Source organism: Bubalus bubalis, chromosome 4 (genome assembly GCF_019923935.1).
Source record: "Bubalus bubalis isolate 160015118507 breed Murrah chromosome 4, NDDB_SH_1, whole genome shotgun sequence".
NCBI classification, from domain to species: Eukaryota; Metazoa; Chordata; class Mammalia; order Artiodactyla; family Bovidae; genus Bubalus; species Bubalus bubalis.
Window position 1 is genome coordinate 153,351,778 of NC_059160.1, and position 23,523 is coordinate 153,375,300.

Consider the following 23,523-nt stretch of genomic DNA (forward strand, 5'->3'; position numbering starts at 1 on the left):
AGCCCTGACCCATCCCTGACCCTGCTTCTGGCCTCTAGGACTTTACTTGTACGTGAGGTTCACAGAGCCAGGGAGGCACCAAAGCCATATCTGTGGCTGCCTTCCCAGCCTTGTTCCCATTTGTATTTCTGTGTCTGTGTATCCACCTGGTGAGGAGACCTTGCAGAAAGGAACAGCTTTTACTGTCACTTGCTTTGAGACAACACTCTGGCTCTAGCTTCAGAGGTGGCCGCCCATCCCCTGAATAATTTGGGGGTCTTAAACATGGCTGGTCTTTGTTCCAAAAGGCCTTGCTAAAACAGAGGCAGGCACAACCTTCCATCAACCTTGGCTCCTGGAGGTTTGAGGCCAAAGTCATCACCTTAGGGTCTGTTCCCCTGCAGGGCTGACTTTGATCCCCTGGAAGCAGTAGCCTTTGTGGAATCTGAGTATCCTTCCCTCTCTCCTGCAGCCAGAAACTGGCCCTGCAAGGAGGTTGCAGTGACCAGCATTCACACTGAGTGACGTTTGCTGTCTAGAGAAAATGTTCCACACTCAATGAGAAGGAAAATCCCAGAAAGAGAGAGGAGGGGGCAGGGCACCCATCAGCAGGGGGTAAGATTACTAAGGGGTGGAGACGTCTCAGGTGGGGGCTGGCAGGGTGGTCTAAAGGGAGGACAGGGCCTCTTGCTTGTTAGGCTGTCTGGATCCTACACTGCCTCCTCTTACAACTCTGCTTTGCCTCCTCTGACTTGGCCTGAAGGACAAAGATGTCCCCTGATCTAGGATCCAAGGTCAGTTAGGGTCTGGCCCCAGCTGCCCTTCCAGCCACTCTTGTTTGCATTGCCTTCACTCATGCTGTCCCCACCTCCTAGAGGGCCCTTCCTCACTTTTCCATGTGGTATGTTCTCATTTGCATTCTAGTCTCAACTTTAGAGTCTTCTTGAAAGACTTCCTTGACCCTCCCAGCAGAAGTAATTGTTCCCTTCTCTGAGCTCAGAGAAAACTTGGCTTGCTCTGCTGTTTATTTCTGAGTTTGTTTTCATGACCAGCTCCCTTCCAAGTCAGGATGTTCACAAGGGCAGAGCTTGCATCTTTCTAAGCTCCAAACCTGGGCTTGTGTGCCTGCTGCAGACGGGGCACCCAGGAAATGCTGTTTGAGGGAGTGAGTGCCCTTGGTCTGCACTTGGGCACAGCGGCTCTGTGGATGCTGGCATGCTGCACAGGCGGGTCCTGTCTGTGTATGGGCAGCTGAACCCTGGCATCTGGAGTAGGACCCTGGGGCTTGGTCCCGTAAGCCAGGCTGGGCAGCCAAAAAGAGGACAGACTTGGAAGCCGGAACCAGCCTGCTAAGCCCGTGATATTTACCAGGCTGACAGTTTCCCAGCCAAAGCAGCCCGGAGACAGGGGATGGCTGGAGAAAGTGGGTCATCTTGACTCTTATTCAAGACACCAGGGAGGGCCCTGGGGTTTAGCCGTGGCAGTGATGGAGACTGATCCTGTCATTTGCTTGGATCCAAATGAAAGGGATTAGTGACTGCAGAAATATATTAATTTTCCATGCAGCACAGGGCAAGGAGAGGCAGTAGAGGATTTAAAAGAAGAAGAAGAAGAAAAAAACCTGTGTATGCACTTGTGTGCATGTGCCTGTGTGTGCATATACATGTGCGTGTATACTACACACACATACACGTCATCCACGCCCACATCACGTGCCAGCGTTCGACTGTATCTTCAGAAGTCTGACAGGCTGGAGAAGCAGCCTCAGCTTTAGAGCTCGAAGACTCTGGTTTGGGCCTCAGCATTCAATCAGGATGCTGCCCTCTGTGAACTTAGGTTTCTCATCTGGGATGCAGACATGTTGACTATCCTCACAGACCAAAGTGGGAGTCAGAGTGACGGCAGTGGCAGTCTGCTGTGGACATGAGAGATGGCCTTCAGAAGCTACTCTGCTCCTGCGGTTGCATTTCCCAGCTCCTCCTGTGTATGGATGGAGAAGGCAATGACACCCCACTCCAGTACTCTTGCCTGGAAAATCCCATGGACGGAGGAGCCTGGTGGGCTGCAGTCCATGGGGTCGCTAAGAGTCGGACACGACTGAGCTACTTCACTTTCACTTTTCACTTTCATGCATTGGAGAAGGAAATGGCAACCCACTCCATGTTCTTGCCTGGAGAGTCCCAGGGACAGGGGAGCCTGGTGGGCTGCTGTCTATGGGGTCGCACAGAGTCAGACACGACTGAAGTGACTTAGCAGCCTGTGAATGGATGACGTTCAGGTCACCAGGTCACGCTCAGGATCCACCTGCAGGCCACACACCTCCAACCTCCAGGGAAGCTAGGGATGGTGCCACCTCTGGAATGGACGGGTGTCCATGGACATGGCAGAGCTGGGAGCCCCGACCCATTTCCAGCAGATGCTGTGACCTGTGGCAAGCTCCATCCCCTTCTTACTTTGTTTTCCCCACTTGCACAATGACAGCCTCAGTTATCCTCTGTTTCAGAACACTTTGGGAGTAGGGAAGGTGTATGACCGGGCCAGGAAATGCATGGCGGAGTGACCTAATGACCCCAAAGTGAGAGTCAAGGCCGACTGTTAAAGGTACCTCTTTATTTCATCCTTCACTAGTACTCTGTCCCCTGGCCTCACAGCTGCCACTGCCTCTGCTCTCTTACATAAGAAATTACATTCAATTAGGTTCTGCTCTTCCCTGAGAAGCCCAGCCCCTGTGTGTGGTCCACCATGGCCTCCCTTAGGAGTGCAATAGGCTCATCATGACGCCCTTTCCCAGTAGTGAGGGCCAGACAGACGCCTTCCCCCTTCTGCTAGGCAGACAGACAGCACTGTCCACATGGCCTCTTCCTCCAGTCCCCCTTCTCCACAGAAAGCAAGGGAAAGGGAGGAGTCATTTCCCTAGTTTCACAGAAAGTCAGGGCTTCCAGCATCGGAAGGGCCACCCCTGCCTCTTGTTCAGGAAACTCTTCATGCAGGACAGACTTTAAGCCCCTTCCCCTCCCGCCCCCTCTCCTCTCCTGTGCTTAGGCTGGCTCAGGCCCTCAGCTCCTAGACACTCTCTGGAATATCCTCCCCTATTCCTGAGCCCAGGAAACTCTTAAGTTGTTCCAGGATCAGCTCTGGCTTTGCCTCTCCAGTGAGCAGACTTGCCGGACGCATGGTCCTGGCCCTCCCCTCTGGGTGCCCCTTGCCTACAGGGTGCATAGATTCTGTAGTAGCTTATGCACCCCTTTACCTGCATGCATGGAGCTCCATCAGTGTCTCTTTGCCTTAGTCGTCCTTGTTCTCAATCCCAACCCAGAGTCTGGGTCTAAGGAAAGGCCCCCAAAACATTTGAGATGTGAGTGTTGGACTTCCCCGGGAGATGGTACAGGGCCCTGGCCTCATTCTGTGAGCATGGCTAAAAGACTCATACTCCATATGTCTCCCAATTCAAATTCAGCCTGCTCCCAAGACCCCAACCCTGGCCTCCTGCCTGAGTCTTGAATGAGCAGGAATGAGATCCCCAATTTTGTCTGGGGTTCCTCCCAAGCCCCACCTATCTCCTCTCCCCAGTCCTGATCCTTTATTCCAGAGACAGAGAGATACAGAGACAGAGAGAGGCCAGAAGACAAGAGAAAAATGCAAAAAAGAGATTTAAGTTGAAACAGAGACAAATACACATGGAGAGACAAAGAAAGAGAAAAGGAACAGAATGAAAGAGAGTGAGAAGACACAGGCAGAGAGGCAAAGCAGGAGACGATCAGAGGAGGGGAGGGAAAGCAAGCTGGAGATGGCAGGCGGGGTCCAGGCAGCCTCGCAGCTGTGGAAGGGAGCCTGCCAGCCTGGCGGTGAGGGGCTGGCCCGGCATGGGGCCCCAGCACGGGGCGGTGGCAGCTGGGCTGGGCATTTGGCTGCCTCTGCTGAGCCCAGGCCCCTGCGCCTGACCCAAGCCCAGCTGCTCCGGCCCTCTTCTTTTGCTGCCTGCAGCCTCCAGGCAACCTTCATGCTCTGGGACCAGGAGTTGGGGGAGCAAGTGGCAAAGCCAGGCCTCTGAGGTCACCTCTGCCAGACAGGGAGGCAGCTCCGCATATTCCACCAGCGGGACCCAGGCAGAAGCCTATTCCATTTGGCTTGGGGAGGAGACATGTGGTTTTCATGACAGTGGATCTCCTTTCTAATTAGAGACTCACTGAGGCGTGTGTCAAAATCGGCAGCATTTTTTGAGCTCCACAAATAAGAACAGCACTTCACTCCAGGGCAGTGTTTCCTGGATTTGAGGCACCTCCCTGAAGATGCTGTTTCTTTGATGTACTTTTCATAGCATGCCCACTCACTGGGTGTCAACCCATCAGGAAGCCAGGGCCTGGAAGGTAAGATGGGGTCCAGGCACAGTCAACCGCTAAGTGTCAGCCCTAGGACCTGAATCCCATTAGCAGGGGCCACCAAGCTCCCAGCTGGCCCCCGGAACTCTGGGGTCCCATCATGGCTGACCGGCCTGGGGGACAAACTGTGGTTGGGCTGCAGAGCGAGGCTGGGTACCAGGTCAGGAGTCCTTTTTATCCTATTTTGTGGCAACATGTGGTCATACATTTAGGGATGCAGGGTGAGTAAGCCAACATAATTTTTCAAGCAATGAAGGTGTTTTAATTGTTTTCCCTTGAAGCCCTACTCATTTTTTTTGTGCTCTGCTGCACTTCCCTGGGATCAGACCCCAGCTGCTTGCTGGGCAGCTGGGAAAAGAGATCTGGGACCTAAAATTGAGTCAGAAGTGATTGACATGCAATGAGATGGGGGCATATTCTCCTTTATTCCTCTTGAGGCAAAAGCTTAGATCCCTTTGGGTCCCCTGTATGTAGAAGGACCCAACACAAGGTACAGGGCAGGGCTGTGTGGAAGGGGACAGGAAACAGGGAAGAAAGAAGGGAGCAGGTGGGGGGAGAGTCATCAGGGTGTTGTGTGGACTGTGAGGTTCGTGATGTGGGCTACCCGCCCCACCTCTTCCCCTGATGGCTTCATCAAAGTCACTAACTTATTACTTGTTAGTTGCCTGTATGTGGGCACCAGGTTGGTTCACAGATGTCTGCATGGAGTTGTTGAGAGAGGGAAAAAGCCAAGGGCAAGGATTTGTGTGCTCACAAACCTTGGAGTTGGGGTTTCCAGCCAAGCGTGCCTCAGTATTCAGGGCTCAGAGGCCCTAGCTGACATCTGGGTTATGGATACGCATAAAATAGGGCCCAGGATGCCGAGTTGGAGGTGGTGGGGAAGGTATTGGCTATCGAATCAGGATCCAAGAGATCCTGCCAGGCTGAAGTGAGACTGAGTCTGGGAGGCTGAAGTTTATTCACACAGGAGATTTCTAGTCAAGATGGCTGATTAGGCTGATGCGAGATCATCTTCCTTTTCCAGATGCTTGATGCAGTAGGAGGAAGAGCAGAAGGAGGGGAAGGAGGAGACACAGTGGAAGCTGCAGAGCATGAGGTACCAGAACAGATTTGTGCTTTAGGAGCTGGATGCAAACTGGGGCTGAGAAGGTCTCGGGCCCTGAATCTGGGCTCTCTGGGGAGAGTCAGTAGCCAGGAAGGAATTAGGTCATCTGCGTTTGGGAAGCCAGAATCCTGTGGGAGGTGGTATGATTGGCCTCAATTATGCACCCCTCTCTGCAGCCAGACTCCTGCCATCGCCTCATCGTGGGAAGAGTATTTGTTCATGCTTCTTAACTTTGGGCTCAGCTGTGAAACTTGTTTTGGCCAATGTACCAGATGCCTGAATAAAGATTCAGAAAGATGGCGACAGCCGGGAGTAAGGCTAAATCTAATAGGAGGGAGTTTAATTGGGACTGGGGACTTCCGTCCACCATGGTGGACAAAGCTGACACATGATGGAAAGTGACAGCGTGCCAGTCTGGGCCTGAGTCTCCCTTGCTTCTGCTGGCTGGTTGAGTCTCTGCCAGAGTCTTGAAAGGTACATGCCCTGGTTATTCTGTTGGTCTAAGGAAGATAAGAGAATGGAGAGCAGGGCTACCCAAGCTGACCACAGATAAGGTGTCCAACCATCCCAGTTTTCCCAGGACTGTGAGGTGTACTGGGATGTGGGACTTGGAACACCCAAATTGAGAAAGTCCTGGGAAAACCAGAAAAAGCCAATCATCCTACCCACACACTTGGCGAGAGAAGCATGGCCAACGCAGCTGCAGTCTGAAGAGGGCCACCTTGCCACTACAGCCTTGATCAGGCAATACAGAGATAGGCAGAGAGCGCTCTCAGCTGATCCACAGACAGATCATCCACATGAGTCGTTCTTATTGTATCCTCTTTGACTTTGTGATTATTTGTTCCACAGCAATATTGTGGCAGTAGCTAACAGAGATACTGCCATGAACTCAGATATTGTCACTGTGAGGAGTGAGCTGCCCACACCAATGGACCCTAGAGCCGCAAGGTGACTGAAAAATCCACTTCTTGGTCAGTGTGTTAAACCAGTGGCTCTCTATCCTGACCGCATATTAGAATTTCCTAGGGAGCATAACAAAGCCGAACATCCAGAACACTTTCCAGAGAGTCTGTTCAACTCTTCTGCCACGGGGTCCTGGCTTCATTATTTTTTAAAAACCCCGCCTGATGTGAAGGCAGGTTTGGGAATTGGTGGATTAAGTAGTAGACCAGACACAGCTGAAAAAACAATGCTTAAGTTGGCTCAGTGGAAGTCGCTGTACCTGAATTGGCACACAGCAGCTCCTTCTCACCCTGGAAGGGGAGAGGCAGCTTGGAAGAAGTTTCTATGATGGAGACTCAGGGGTCTGAGCGGACCCAGGATCCTTTGTGTTCTCAGGGTCCTGGAGATGTAAAGAAGCCTGGGGAGGAGCGAGGTGGGAGTCCTGTCCTACACACCCGAGTTCTGTCCTCTCCTCTAAGAGGCAGGTGCATGGTGTGAGCTATGTCTAGGCCAAGCTTCGCAAACTTTAAGTGCCCAGGAAGCGGCTGTGGATTTTGTTAAAAACATGTAGGTTCCAACTCACGTGGAACTCATAGGTCTGGGGCGGAACTGATTCTCTGCATTTCTCAGGTGATGCCCATGGGCTGGAGCACATGTTGAGTAGGAAGCGGGTGGGAAAATAGGGGAGAGGACGCCAGGTTCCATGATCTCCTTGGATTGTTCATACCAGAGAGAAGCGGGTTCATGAAGGTGGCAGGTGTTCCCATTCTAGAAGGGCTGCCATGGGATCTGGAGGTTCAGCATGGCCCCATAGGGCAGATCTGGGGCAGAAGGAGGCGTCTCATTGAGTACGGAGACAAAGTTCAGGATGAAATGACTGCTGTGGGGGGTGGGTTGCTGCCCGTTCCAGCAATGCAGTGGGGCTGTCACCGGGAGCAGGACGATCCCTCAGGGAGAAGGCCCGGGTGTGGTCATCCACCCGGAGCCTTCAGGGCCTCTTCCTGCCCCAGACTCTTTGATCCTTGAGGTCTTTCGTTTCTGTATTTGGGTCAAGAACAGAGCCTGGGTGGAGACTGATGAGAGGCCGTGGGTAGCTGCGGGGAGGCCTCCCTTCCGTGAGCACATGGAAATCTCACCAGCTGCTGGTTGCCCAGTCAGGTCTGGACACCCGGGCAGCCTCTCTGGGTCCTCTCTCTGTCTAAGAGGAGACTTTGGTCTCTGGGAAATGGACATCCCTGATTGGTGGAGGCTGCCTCCTTGGCCAGACTGCTTAGCTGGGGCCAGGGGACATCAGATTCCAGAGGAATCAAATCTGATGACATTTGTGCTCAGCGTCTAAGCTGAGAGCAGGATTCTGTTTCACAGCTGTCATGGCCTGCTGTGCTGCTGGGCAGGACCAGCCCTCGTTTCCTGCTCTGTGCAGTGAAGTTGGTGTGAATGGTCCTTCCACCTCTGACTTTCTACAACCATATGGAAATTTTGGCCTGTTTTGGCTTCCAAATTCCAGAAGAGTGAGAATCTGGCCAATTCAGAGGAAACACGATGTTAGGGTAACCCTTCTCTGCATCTCCTTGGAAAAGAGTTTAGGACCATGGAGCCAGAGGAGGGAGCAGGGGGGCTGCTGCTGCAGCCAGCCTGTGTGGGCACCTCTGCCACCCTGGGCTTTGAGTCACAGCAGATGTCTTGGTCCCCAAGACATTTAGAGCTCCAGAGAGCTCTCTCCCTCCCTGGCTTCTCCTACTACCCCCACCCTGGTCTGGGCCATAGCCCTCAGCACTGTGAGCCAGAGGGATGGGTAGCAGTGGAGATGGGGGCATTATCATTATTATACCCATTTTCCAGATAGGCAAACCAAGGCACATAGAGGTAAATTGATTTTCTGATGTCACATGGCCAGGATGTGCCAGAGATGAATTTGAACACCTGTCTGCCTTGCTCTACTCTGTTTAAGCCTGTGTTCTTGAACACCAGATTCCCAGGCAGACGAGAGACATCAGTTTACTGACCATTTGGGACAGTCCCTGAGCCTGCAAGAGTGAATGCCAGAGACACAGCCACTCCTTCAGGTTGGGTTCAAGGTGAGACCTCACTCCCCAGCCCAGAGATGGAGAATTCAGGGTGGGCAAAGTGCGGGACAAACCCCACTGCTCCAGGGCAGGGCTGACCCAGCATAGAAAGTCAGACTCAAAAGTTCCAGCTTATTTCTTCCAGACTCTCAGGTTGGAGGCCAAGGCCCCCTGGAGCAGAGCCAGGATACCTTTCCTGCCCTGGTCATGGCTGGTCCAGGGAAGGGGGCCTGGTGGGAATTCTGACTGGGAGGGGCTGGCAACAAGCAGGAAGCTGGCAGTTAGGTATGGCAGGAAAGCATCAGACAGAGGGTGAAGGACCCTGCTTCCTATGGGAGAGGTTTCCGTGAATCCCCTCTTGGCACTTAACAGTCTGACACTGCAGCCACTCCAGAGGCCTCCTGGGCTCTGCTCCCAGCCTCTTCTGGAGTTTCTTTTGGAGTTCCGCAGCTGAGCCTGATGGAGAAGCAAGGGAAGGCCAGTGTCTGTGTTTTGGAACTTTCCTATCAAAATAAAAGGAGCTGGGTAAAAGCGAATACTGTTGAAGCCCAGGCAAAGATGGAGAAAACTGTGCCTTTTATGGCCAGAGCTATTAAAAGTCTACTTAGGAACACAGTGGCTGGACGAGGCTTGCCTTCCTGCCAGGATTCCTCCCGGCCTTCCCTCGGCTGTTGGCCCTTCCTGACTTCACCTCGGCGCTTGTGAAGGGTTTTTGGGGGCTCCCGACAACTTCATGCTCGCAGCTTGGCAAACACCCATCTGCGTGGATCTTGGAGCACATCAGGGTTCATTTCCAAGGACCAGTCGTATTTCACGGTCTGTGCGGACTTTGCCATATTGGAAACTGCTGGCTGTGGAGGGACCGTTAAAAACAAATGTTCTGTGTTTTCAGCCTCTCTCACCTGCCAAGAGGTTTCCTTGATGGCGCTGGCCCAGAAAACCATGGCAGATGAAGATTAGATTAGAATAAATTGATTTAGAAGTGACACGAGGCTCCTCAGGAGAGGCTTAAATATTTCATACTTGAGTATAACATAGATCTCAGCTGGGCCCTGCAGGAAGGGGGAGGGGAATGGGACTCCTATAGCCAGATTCAGCGCAGCCTTGGAATGTGACGGATGGAAGCAGGATGGGCTGATCTTCCGTGCTGCTGTATAAGCCTCTCTGCCTCAGCTTCCTGACCTGTGGTTGTTGCTACGCTCAGTTGTGTCTGACTCTGCGACGCCATGGACTGCAGCATGCCAGGCTTCCCTGCCCTCTGTTATCTCCTGGAGCTTGTTCAAACTCATGTCCATTGAGTCAATGATGCCATCCAACCATCTCATCCTCTGTTGTCCCCTTCTCTTCCTGCCTTCAATCTTTCCCAGCACCAGGGTCTTTTCCAATGAGTCAGTTCTTCGCTTCAGGCGGCCCAAGTATTGGAGCTTCAGCTTCAGCATCAGTCCTTCCAATGAATATTAGTTGTAAAATGTGATAAAAGGGTGTTTATGACTAGTCTCTTAGAAGTTTTTGGAAGTCTCCCCAAATCAGCCTGGATTAGGGCCCTCTTCCCAGAGTCCCAGGAACTCTGGGCAGTGTCTGGAGGTTGAAGGCAGGGTTGGAGATTTCCTCTTGAGACTGGGATTCATAAAGTCTCTAGGCTGACACTCGTCAAGTCATAATCCCACCTGGGTAAGGAGGTGTCCTCTCCTACCCCACCACCTTTACACCCTCACTGGAGTTCCATCTGGCACTTTCTCCGCCTCCAGTTGCTCTGGCTTTTCTCTGAGTGATAGGATTCCTGGAGCACAGAGGGAGGCGCATTTTTCCAGGGCCTGCACACCCCTACCCTATCCCTACCCCAGCAGCCTTCCATTGAAGTTACCCATCTGGAGGGAATAGAGTGATTTGCATATTGAGCTTGGAAACCATAAGGTTCCCCCGGGGCTATTCCTTGACCTTTATTTACCTTGGTGACCCGAATAGAAGGTGATGAAAGGGGGAATCAGGGATCGTTGCCAGTATCTGGCATGCTATAGTTCATCGGGTCGCAAAAAGTCGGACATGACTGAAGCGACTTAGCAGCAGCAGCAGCAGCAGAGTAACTGGGTAAGGGCTCTTCTGAAAGGGGTGGGCGCTTCTACCCTGCTTGCCAATAAGTGTCTTTCTGGCGCCCGTGAGACCTTCCTGGGGCCACGGCAGTGAAGAGTAGAGAGGAGTTCCTGTGGGCTGGGGAGACAGCAAGCCTTCTTGAAAGAAAGCAAATGTGAAAGCACGAGCTCTGACCTCGGTTGGATCCATGGGTCCAGTTCATAGGGAGGACACAGCCAGAGAAAAGAAAAGCCTGGTTTCTTATTGCCTAGGAGAAAATTCATCTCCAGGAACATTTCTCTTAGAGTGTGTGAGGTCTTCTGGGGAAGCTTTGCTTCTCCAGGGCAAAGAATTTTAATGTGGTATTTGAGTGTCTGGCCAATGAAGTAATCTGAAGGGATGGAGAATAACTCTTGGGAGACAATTTGTGGGTCCGCAGGGCTCTCTAGACCTTTCAGCAATGACCCTGATCTTGCAACCATTGTCTTGGGCCGGTTCTCATCACCCCTACAGTCTTTTTCCCTCCCAGCCCTTCCTTTTCACCTCCCAGGAGGTAGATGGGATCTTGGCAGCTGTCTACCCCCTCACCACCGTGCACGCAGGGTAGGTGAGCCCCATGCTGAGAGCCACAAGGGGCTATTTGGATGGCATTTGTTCACTGTTTGAAAATGGGCGTGGGGAGTTAGGACCCTGGCGAAAGTACCAGTGGCTAAAAGGACATTGGAGGTGAGCCAGGCTTTCATTTTTCCAATACATTTTGAGGATTTGCAATGTGCCAGGCAGTCCTGGGCACTGAAGATACAGCAGGGAACAAGGTGGGGCTTTTACTTTAGGGATGGAGAAGGGGAGAGATTAAAACAAGCAAGTAAACACGTGAAGGTTATTTCCGGCGTCCTAAGTGCTGTAAGGGAAGTGACGTAGGATGGCAAGATGGAGGATGAGTGGGTGAGGGCCGCTTTTAATCAGTTGTCAAAGGCACACTTTGAGGGAGTCAGTGGAACAGAGGAGGGATGAGAGAAGATGTAGGAAGATGTAGACAACATCATCTTCCTGACAACAGCCAGGAAGGTGTTGTCACTGTCCAGTGTCTTGGACCAGGAAGGTGACAGAGGAGGTGGGGGAAGCAGACTGATATGGGACATATTTTAGAGGCATCACTGAGGACTTGTGTTGACAGATTGGATGCTGTGGGTATAGGGGAGAGAGAAGTCAAAGATGAACTCAGAAAAAGTTTTGCTGAGTATATGTGTTTACCCTATGCCGTTGCAGCCAGTGATTTGTGACCTCTTATGTAAGAACACAAAGAGTACAATCAAGTAGTTTACTTCAAGAATCAGAACCAAAGGGGGGGGTGGGGAAAGACATGCAAAATAGCCCCAGCCTAGGGCCCAACAGAGTTATCACAGTTGAGTTTCAAATTGGACTTGGAGTTTCTTAGCAGGTAGGGAAAAAGAGAAATAATATACAGCTAAGATAATATTTATGATTTTTAGAGTAAAGGAAAGCTGAGATTCTCTTAGCACTAGAGTCTAAACAAATTTTTTTTGCAGGATGCTTCTTTTTTTTTTTTTAAACAAAGATCTCTGCTTGCAGTGCGGAGTGGGATTTTAGGCATGCCTGTGGCACCTACACCAAGAAATTGTACCTGACTTTCCTAAGAGTTGTTGCCCAAAGACCCAGGGCGTCCCATTAAAATGCAGCTGAGTGGGAGAAAGCATGACGGTAGCCTTCTAATGGTTCATGGAAGATGGAGTGTTAAACTGTCCTTAGAAACCATAGTGGAGAATCATAGCAAAATAAAGAAGGGCTAAAAAGTGTCGAGACTCGGGAATGAAAATTGCAATCCTTGTGTGAGTCAAAAAGTCATGTGCATTTTTCTTACATTTGCTTTTAATGTTCTACATGCAGAGTTCATTTTTTTCAGATTAAAAAATTGGTATCGCCACATCAGAGACAAACTTGAAAAATATTAAAAAGAATAGATAAAATACAAATTAAAATCTGCCCTCATGGATAACCAGTGGTAATGTTTGATGCGCTTCTTGGTCTCATACAGATGTGCACATGTACACACATATACTTCCTTTCTTCTTAGATGCACATTTTCATCTTTGATATTTCCAGGTGTGCTTCTTTAATGTTTCCTTATATTGAAATATTTTTTAAGTCTGTGGTGCATCTTAAAATCACTGCTTTTATACAGAAAATACTGTGAAAGCTAGAATATTAGGATTTTTTGTGCATATATAAATTGATCTCCTACAACTTTCATTTAACATTACATTATGAATATTGCCACATGCCTTGAAATATGCTCTGAAGATAAGAGTTTTCCTGGCTACATAATATTCTATCCTAGGAATGTCCCCTAATGGACTCTTGTTCTTCTCTTACTGAAGAACACAGTTTTTCAACCACACACAAGTAAAAGAAGTGACTCCCATAACTTGAGGTGAAACCACATAGCAGATGAACTCTGGAACGGAATTGCTGTGTGTCCTGGTGGCATTTGGCACAGCAGTGGCCCCAGTGCCCCAGAGGCCTAGGTCCTCTCACTGCCATTGGTCCAGCTATGACCCGAGTGTGCTGTTACTACCTTTGGATGCCAGCTGGCCCCTCTTTAAGACAAGAAAGCTTGCTGAGGGTCTTTCCCTTTGAAGGATGCTGATAACTAAACCTGGCCAGGGGATCTTCCCAACCCAGGTTTCCAATCCATGTCTCCTGCATTAGCAGGCAGATTCTTTACACTCAGCCACCTGGGAAGCCCTGTTTATATGCATATGTATGTGTATATATATATATTTATATGTGTGTATATAAATATATTTATGTGTATATGTATGTGTGTGTATGTCTATATGTATGTGTGTGTGTGTGTGTGTGTGTATAAATTTAGCATTTTTAGTGGCTTCTAATTTCCAATCCCAGAACCTCCTTCTGGCTCCTTCAAATGAGTGCTGTTGGAGGAGGTGACAGGGAGGGAAGTTTGGAGCGCTGTCAGAGGACCCGGTCTCACTGTCCTCTTACCGGAGGTGTGACCTCTGACATGACGGCTTCCTTCTTAGGGCTCAGGTTTCGCCTCTATAGGGGCTGGAGGCTAGGCTGGTTTTTCAAGGGTCCACATTTGAGAATTCCAGACCGGGGCCTGGTCATTTCCTGGGTATCTGGCGGCCACTTTAGATTAGAAATTCCCCAGAAAACCTCAGGCCACTGCACCAGGATTGGATCCCATTGCCCCTCACATGTCCTAGAACATTCTAGAGAAGCTTTGCCCTTTCCCTGCAGCAAAATTGGACAAATACAGTTTATTAGTTGTGCTAGGGATACACTGACACATCAGCATCTTCAGTTTACAAGGCAAGTTGCGTCCGCCCTCTCGAGCTTTACAAACACCCTCGCGGATGGGGGACTCTGAGCGCATTGCGTCCATTTTACAGGTCAGGGATATTAGGATAAAAGGTGAATTGACATGTCCAAGGCTGTACAGGTAGGGTAGTAACACGTGAAATGACTAAGGGCTTCCCTGGTGGCTCAGGTGGTAAAGAATCAGCCTGCAATGCGGGAGACCCAGGTTTGATCTCTGTGTTGGTAAGATCCCCTGGAGGCAACCAACTTCAGTATTGTTGCCTGGAGAATCCCATGGACAGAAGGGCCTCGTCCACGGGGTCACAAATAGCTGGGCACATCTGAGCGACTAACACTTTCACTTCAAGTTGTGAAACGAGGTCTCTCTTCCCTGAGTTTGAACAACTGTTCCAGACATACTTCTGCTCACCTAGCCGGGATAAGCTATTACAGTGAAGCCAAAGGGAGCTGGGAGTGAGGCTGGAGGGGAGGCCAGGAGGTGCTGGCTGGAGAGAAAGGAAGCGGAGCTTCTGGACAGGTGGGAACCCAGATAAAACAGTCCTGCAGAACCAGGCAGAGCTGAAGGTTTTCTCTCAGGGAAGTACTGTCCCCTCCTGCCCTTTGCAGTTGTCCTTCTGCAAGACATGTGGCATGACCTTTCATGATTACACATGTGGAATGTGTCCACATCCCAGTTGAACAAAGTAGATTTGTAACAGGTTGAACGACTCCAGCTACTGATAAATGGATCAGAAACGATGTGGAAGGAGGTGTGTTGTAGACTGCCACTGGGCTCCATCCTCAGCCATGTCCTGCCCCACCACCTCCTAGGAATGTGGACACTGGGCAGGAGGCAGGCTGCCACTGGGCAGGAGGCAGGCTGGCTGTCATTTGCCGATGACATTCAGCTGGGAAAAGCTGAGGCTGTTTTGAATGATGGGCATGGATCCAATGATTTGAGTGATGGGCTGACTCAACCAAGAATAAATGGTGAGTTCTATTCAGGGATCTCGCAAACATATACCTGTATAGAAAGGTGGCTGTGACTTTGTAGCATCATTTTTAGAGGGAAAAAAGGAGGCATTCAAGTTTTAATTCATAGGTCAGAATGAATGACATGTGAAACTGTCAGGAAACATCATTAGCAGTGTGGATTCTGCTAATAGAGGTAGATGTTCCATCAGAGGGAAGCAATGATGTTAGTTTATTCCGCATGTTCACAGAAGTGGGATTGCTGAGTTAAAGATTATGAATGTGTTTATAATTCTCCGTATGTATTACCAGATTGACTTCCAGCTGGTGTGTCCCCGACCCGGTTACATGCCCACCAGCAATATGCAAAGAGTGCTCCTTTCACTGCACTCACACCAGCATTAAGTATTATCCTTTTAAAGGATAAAGTAAAAACCTGTCACATTGCAATTTGCATTTGTTTATTACCAGTAAAGGTGAATTTCATTTTTACTTTAGTGGCCATTGGTGGTTCTTTTATGAATTATGAGTTCGTGTCATTTTCTGATTTCTCTTGGGGTTTTCACCTTCTTAAATGATTCGCCTGAGTTTTATACCTTACAGAAACTAGCTCTTCTCTCTCACATTTGTTGTAAATATTTCAGAAGAAAATATTTTCTGCAGTTTCTCTTTTCCTTTCTCTGGATCCAGGTTCCTGAATGCCTCAGTCTCAACTTGCATGAAATGTCCCGTGAAATTCCTGGAGAGCCTTCCAGGCCATATGCTCACAGCTCTGGTGCTCACATGTCAGAAACGATGGAGCTCATTCTCCCTGCCTTTGCCACCATATGCGCGCACCCCTAATCTGATGGGCAGATCGGCAGCTGGGGGGGAGGATGTGCCCGTGGCTGGCAGAGGGCTGCCTGGCAAATCTTGACATCCTGGAAGGGAGGAGATGGGCAACGGAGATTCCCTTTCTAAAAATGAATCCCTTTGTTCAGAAAGAAAGTCATAGATGTTGTTTTTAATTTTTTTTGAGATTGGGGCATTTAAAGCACCTCTCAATTAAGCTAAGATTCTGTCTCTTTCCCACATGGGAGTGAGGAGCAAGATGAAAGTGTCCCTGTGCTAGAGCTTTGGTGACATGCATAGAGAGCTCTGATTCAAGTGCCAGAGTTCTGGTTCAAGTGTCACTGATCCCCGCCCATCATGTCACTGTGGATAGGCCATCTCACCTGCCTTTCTTGCATTTCTTTGTTTGGTGACTATCCTTGGATGCCAGTGTGGTGGGTTGTGTCACCGGGCTTCAATCCTGCTTTCCCAGGGGAGGTGTGATGGCATTATCAACCCCCCTCTGCAACCCCCCACCCCCCCCCCATCCCCCCTGCCTACTGCTGAGCTGCCCAGAAGGGCAGGCTCAGTGGATCACTGCAGGACAGCCAGCTTTTTGAGCAGATTTGCCTAGTCTCCTTGTCAGGAAAATGGTAATGCTGGTCATCTTGACAATTCTGAAGTCCATGGTGACCTGGCAGAAATGGCCTCGACCCAGCCTCCCACACACCTCTACCCAGCTCTCTAGATCAGGGTCAGCAAACAATGGCCAGTGAGCCAAATCTGGCCACCATGGGTTTTGTAAATAAAATTGCGTTGGCACACAGCCATGCTTATTCATTGATGTGCTGTCTGTGGCTGCTTCATGCTCTGACAGTACAGTTGAGTAGCTGCAACAGAGAACATAATGGCCCGCAAACCCCAAAGTCTTTCCTGTCGGTCCTTTATCAAAAATGGTTCTGACTCCTGCTCTAGGATGATGCCTGTAAAGTCTGGTACAGGGAAAAGTGTCCATGGGTCCAGGGCAAAGCAAGAAAATCAAGGGCCAGAAGGTGAGCTTCCAAAATAGCTCAATTTATTCAATATAGAGACTGCCCTTTATACCAAGATTCTATCTGTCCTTTTTTTTTCTGTTAAAATGTCTTAACTTTTACAAAATAATGATGATGGTAGACTGTAGTTATTTTTTCAAATGTCCTTACTTGACCAAATAAAAAGTTGGCCATTCTGTGCAGATTCCCAAAATACTTTGAAAATTTTATCCACCTGTGAAATACTCAGATCAAGAACCACTAGCTCTCCTACCCCAGTTGACCCTTCCACATCAACCCAACTCTTTCCTTTACACTACTCATAAGCATATATATATATTTTCCAGCAGTATTCTCATCCATTCATTCAGTTGGTACACTCATTCATTTATTTACTTATTAAGACATGTGTTAGACTTGAGGATCTCAAACTTTTGGATGATCCATTTTCATTCCTAAAAAGTACCAAGGAACCCAAAGAGCTTTTGCTTTTGTAGGTTATATCTATTGACATGGAAAATAAGTATTGAGAAATGTTAGTAATACTTACCTAAGAATGCATTTAACAATAGCAACAAAAAAACTGTTGCATGTTAACATAAATATTTTTTATTAAAAACAATAATTTTCCAAAATAGAAAAAATATAATGAGAAGAATGGTATTGATGCCTTTGCAAATCTCTTTGTTAGTTGTCTTAGTAGAAGACAACTAGATTCCTACATCAGCTTACCTTGGAGATACTGTGGATTTGGTTCCAGACTACTGCAATAAAGCAAATTTTGCGATGTAGCAAGTCATACATATTTTTTGGTTTCCCAGAGCATATAAAAGTTGTGTTATATTCTTTTAAGTATGGAATAGCACTATGTCTGAAAAACCAATTTATATACCTTAATTAAAAATATAAATTATTGCTGAAAATTGTTAGCCATTATCTGACAACAAAAGGTTGCCACAGACTTTCAGTTTATAAAAAACACTATATCTACTTTTGCGTTCAGTCTGTTGCAATACGTTGTTTTGGTTGAAGTATGTAGAGAAGATTGTGCTTCACTCAGATTTGTAGTTGAAAAAGAGAAGAGCCTTTTCAGAAAATTGTGGATAGTTTTCTTTGATACTACACCAAAACTCAACAAGTACAAGTTTCTTAAAAAGTTCAGTTGTGATGTGGAATCTGAAACCATATTAGAACTTTTGGTACCTGGTTACATTAAAATTCATTCATCTATCTTGAACTTTAAATGGAACTTTTACCTACATGTGATTTTGGAGTATGATGTATTAGTAATCCATTAAGTATTCAGAAACACTCAAGCTCACAATGGTGGAGAAGCACTGTCCAAAATCCTAAGTTTCATTCGACAGGTTGGAATTTAGCTTTGCCAACCACATGGTCAGTTGTTGAGCCTGTCCTTAAAGTGACAGGCTCGCTTCACTCATTTTTGAAGAGATGTCTACCAGATACCCCTATCTGAACAACTTTTGTTTGTCTGTCAGTTGTCCTTTCAAATAAAAATGATGTTCCATGAAAAATAAGGCAGCTATTTTTGGTTGACACTCACACCATCACACAAGTGATCCTTGAGGTGGCCGTAATACGTCCACCTCACGTATACGTAATATGTATTTAGCAGACACGGTTTTTAAAGACTTCTGTCACACACAATGTTAAAAAGATGTGTGGTCAAGGACTGAGCTTTAGTTAAATTAATAATTTGTGCTGCTTCATTAAGGACATTCTTAAATACAATTTCTTTTTTACTTGTGAGTCCATCAGAATAGCATGACTGCTGGTCCCATTTGGTGCCATAGCATTGGTGTGTGAAAACACCAGAAATTTTACCCACCATTACTTTTCTAGCATCAATGCAAGCTGTAATACCATCATAACAAACAGTACCTCTGGCTTAGTACCATTATGAAAAGAGTTTGAATTGTGGATATCCTGAAAGGGTCTTGGAGATCCCCAGTGGTCCACAGGTTGCATTTTGAGAACCACTGTATCACGTGCAGTGAGGGATTCATAGCTAAGTCAAATCTAATTCTTGACATCAAAATGCATGCATGTTTGTGTGCGTGCTCAGATGCTCAGTCGCTCAGTCACGTCTGACTCTTTGCCACCCTGTGGACTGTAGTCCACCAGACTCCTCCGTCCACAGGATTTCTAAGGCAAGAAAATTGGAGTGGGTTGCCATTTCCTCCTGCAGGGCATCTTCCCAATCCAGGGACTGAACCTATGGCTCCTGCATTGGCAAGCAGATTCTTTTACCACTGAGCCACCTGGGAATCCCTGACATCAAATTACTTGTCATCTAATGGTGGAGTTTGGCATCCTAGCAACTGAAATCCAAGCCTGAATGGGACATATATTAAAAGAGGTCCATTTATTTTATTGTGGGAGAATGTGCATAACATAAAATTTAGTTTTAACCATTTTACTTGTACAGTTTAGTGGGCTAAGTACATTCACAGTGTCATGCAACCATCACCACCATTTAGCCACAGAAAACTTCCATTTTCCCAAGCTGAAACTCTGTCCCCACTAAACAATGACTCATTCCTCCCACTCCCAGCCCCTGGTAGCCACCATTCTGCTTTCTGTCTCTCTGAATTTGGTGATTCTAAGAACTGCAAGGAGATCAAACCAGTCCTTCCTAAAGAAAATCAACCCTGAATATGCATTGGAAGGACTGATGCTGAAGCTGAAGCTTCAGTACTTTGGCTACCTGATGGGAAGAGCCGACTCATTGGAAAAGACCCTGATGCTGGGAAAGACTGAAGACAAAAGGAGAAGGGGGTGGCAGAGGATGAGATGGTTAGATAACATCAATGACTCAATGGAAATGAATTTGAGCAAACTCTGGGAGATAGTGGGAGAGGAGCCTGGTGTGCTGTAGTCCACGGGGTCGCAAAGAATCAGACTCAACTTAGAGACTGAACAGCAACAAAAACAGCAACAACAAATACCTCATATAAGTAGAATAAGGCAATAAGTGGCCTTTTGTGGCTGGCTTATTTCATTTAGCACTAAGGGTCATCCTTGTTGTAGCATGAGTCAGAATTTCCTTCCTTTTTAGGGCTGAATAATATTCCAGGATGGTTATACAACCTCTTATTTACTTCTGTTTATCCATCCATGGACACCTTGCTTGCATCCACCTTTCAGCTGTTGTGAATTAAGATTTTTTCATTTCTAATCTTTGTTTAAAAAAAGTGTTTTAATTGAAGTATAGTTGATTTACAATATTGTTATAGCAAAGTGACTCAGTTATCTCTCTCTCTTTCTATATATATATATATATTCTTTTTTAGACTCTTTTCCATTATAGGTTATTACAAGATATTGAATATAGTTCCTGTGCTATACAGTAGGTCCTTATTGTTTATCTGCTTTATATGTAGTAGTGTGTATCTGTTAATCACAAACTCCTAATTTATCCCTCCCCTCCCCTTTCCACTTTGGCAACCATACATTTGCTTTCTATGTCTATGAGTCTATTTCTGTTTTGTGAACAAGCTCAGCTGTATCATTTTTTTTAAGATTACATATATGAGATATCATATGATGTAAATTAAGACGTTAATATCTGCACAGCCTGGTCTTGCTCTGTTGGCAGCTCCTGATCATCTTTCTTTCCTTGTTAGTAAGACACCAGGTGCCTCCAAGTAAGGCTTTCTTCTAGTGCCGCTTGCCCCACTCAGTCGAGGAGGCCCACACATCTTGACCAGGTGGTCAGAACACCAGCATTATCGTTCTAAAACGTGCTGCTCAGGCCTCTCCCACCCCATCCCCATCCCCATCCCCAAGCCCACCATCTCTTCCTCCTCCAGTTTGCATCCTCTCTCTATCCCAGACTAGATGTTCAGCAACAGCTGGTCTCCTTCATTTCATCTCAACAAGTCTTTATTGATGATGCATTATTTGCTCGTCAAATAGATCTGCCTTTTCAAACACTTACAGTCCTGGGCTTGGCTGCACGTTTGCCTGGTAAATCTGTATTTGCACACGTTGGAGTTGTCAGCTTGGCTCAATAGAGACAAAAAGCTCTGTGCGTTGGATGTAGGCGTCTGGGGGAGAGTTTCTGAAGCACAGGGATTTTGTTCGACTAGCCGTGTGCCGCCTTACCTACACAAGCCTCCCTAAACTGTATTTATAAATCATTTAGATATTTTATTACTAGATTTACCATCTCGCCCAGCATTTTGGCTGTCGTGCTGCAGGATCCAATAAATCATGTGCTAAATGAGAAATGGGTAAATTGGAGCTTCACTGAGGAGAGACGTATGTTATGTGAAACACACAGGAAAAGAAATCACATTGCCTTCTGTCCTCCTTGTATTTCTCACCAAAGCACCAGGAAAGACACTTACAAGGGGCACTCACCTTTTATCTCTGAGATGACCCTAACTCCATGTCACTCGTCATTTTCTGCTCCATGTGCTTGAACTTCTGGTTGGAAAAGCCACTCCTGTTGTCACAATACAAAACAAGCTCTTGAGACCCCCTGATCATGGTGAAAATGAAGTGTCTGCCTCATGTTTCACTGTATGTAAAGCCTTTCTAAGCACATTATTTCTCTCTGTCTTCACAGTACACCTGGTGTTCATGATGGACTCTGTGTGAAGTGCTCGTGTGGTGCCTGGAGGAGGGACTCTCTGAGTGGATGGTGGTCAGGGAGGTGTTATCCTTATCCTTGTTTACAGATGGGAGCTCAGAGAGGTAACGCTAATTAACTAAAGCCACATAGTCTATAAAGAGTAGCTGCCTGCAATGTAAAGTCATCTTTGGCCAGGGGGCAGGGCCACTCTGGGGTTCTTTTTTCTGTAAACAACTGTTACAGAGTCGTACCTTCCTCTCGACCTGCCCAGATGCCAAAATAATCTGATTAAATGCTTTTCTGCTGTTTTAAGAGGAACTTAATACCAATAAGGGGTCAAGGGAGGAAGAAGGAGAGGATTGGAAAGTAGACGTGAATCAAGCATTTTCTAGGTGTTACGTAATATGTACTTTAATGCTTCAAATGAACTACTGGGGAATATTATCTCACGGTTTCATAAATAAAGAAAATAGGCACAGAAAGTTTAGAAAACTTGCTTAGTATTACAGAGCTGATGAGAGAAGAATCTGGGATTTCAAACCAGATGTGTTAAGAATTCACGTCTGTTTTAGCATGAAACTAACCATGGGCTTGGGCTACTGCAAAGGAGGGTCAGGAAAGGACTAGCTTCTTAAAGGTCACCTGGTCCGGTGGCCTCACCTTGAACTTGATGACTATGGAAAAGACTTCAGGAACCTTGATAGTGAGTGGCTTAGTTGTGTCCGACTCTTTGCAACCCCATGGACAATAGCCCACCAGGCTTCTCTGTCCATGGGATTTCCCAGGCAAGAATACTAGACTGGGTTACCATTCCCTTCTTTAGGGGATCTTCCCGACCCAGGAACTGAACACAGGTCTTCTGCATTGCATGCAGATTCTTTACTGTCTGAGCCACCAGGGAAGCCTCCATACATTTTACGGAGTGACATTGTCCATGGAGGTTTGGCCAAGGGCATATTCTTGGGGGGTGGGTTCAATAACCTCAGATATGCAGATGACACCACCCTTATGGCAGAAAGTGAAGAACTAAAGAGCCTCTTGATGGAAGTGAAAGAGGAGAGTGAAAAAGTTGGCTTAAAGCTCAACATTCAGAAAACTAAGATCATGGCATCCGGTCCCATCACTTCATGGCAAATAGATGGGGAAACAGTGGCTGACTTTATTTTTCTGGGCTCCAAAATCACTGCAGATTGTGATTGCAGCCATGAAATTAAAAGACGCTCACTCCTTGGAAGGAAAGTTATGACCAACCTAGACAGCGTATTAAAAAGCAGAGACATTACTTTGTCAACAAAAGTCTGTCTGGTCAAGGCTATGGTTTTTCCAGTAGTCATGTATGGATGTGAGAGTTGGACTATAAAGAAAGCTGAGTGCCGAAGAATTGATGCTTTTGAACTGTGGTGTTGGAGACTCTTGAGAGTCCCTTGGACTGCAAGGAGATCCAACCAGTCCATCCTAAAGGAGATCAGTCCTGGGTGTTCATTTGGAGGGACTGATTTTGAAGTTGAAACTCCAATACTTTGGTTACCTGATGCGAAGAGCTGACTCATTTGAAAAGACCCTGGTGCTAGGAAAGATTGAGGGCAGGAGGAGAAGGGGATGACAGAGAATGAGATGGTTGGATGGCATCACTGATTCGATGAACATGGGTTTGGGTGAACTCTGGGAGTTGGTGATGGACAGGGTGGGCTGGCATGCTGTGGGGTCACAAAGGGTCGGACACGACTGAGCGAATGCACCAAACTGAACTGAACTGGGTTCATATTAACCAAGAGAAACGGAAATAAGTTTATGACTGACTGATCTATTTCAACACCCATTTGTAAATGGGGAAACTGATACCAAGGAAGGAAAGATGTGTTCCCAAGCTTTGTGACTGGTGGAGTTGGAACCTGTCTCTAGTTTCCAGACTCCGGGTTCACACTGAGTCCCGTCCCCCGACTGTAGCCTGAGCTGTTTCCCCAGTGTTGGTAAAGCACTGAGCTCAGAGATTGGCACATTCCATGCCATCTGTTTGAATCTGGACCATCCAGGTTATCCTGGGCAGACCTGTGCCCAGGTGGTCTCAGAAAGCACGGGGGTGAGCCAACTTTGCCTGAGGACAGAGGAACAAAATGGCAGTCGATGTTCTATCAAAGCTCAAAGAGCTTTCAATGTGAGGCGTGAGAAAGGGTCGGAGCTCGGTTTTGTCTGAAAGGGCAGCTTTGGAGCCTTCATATCT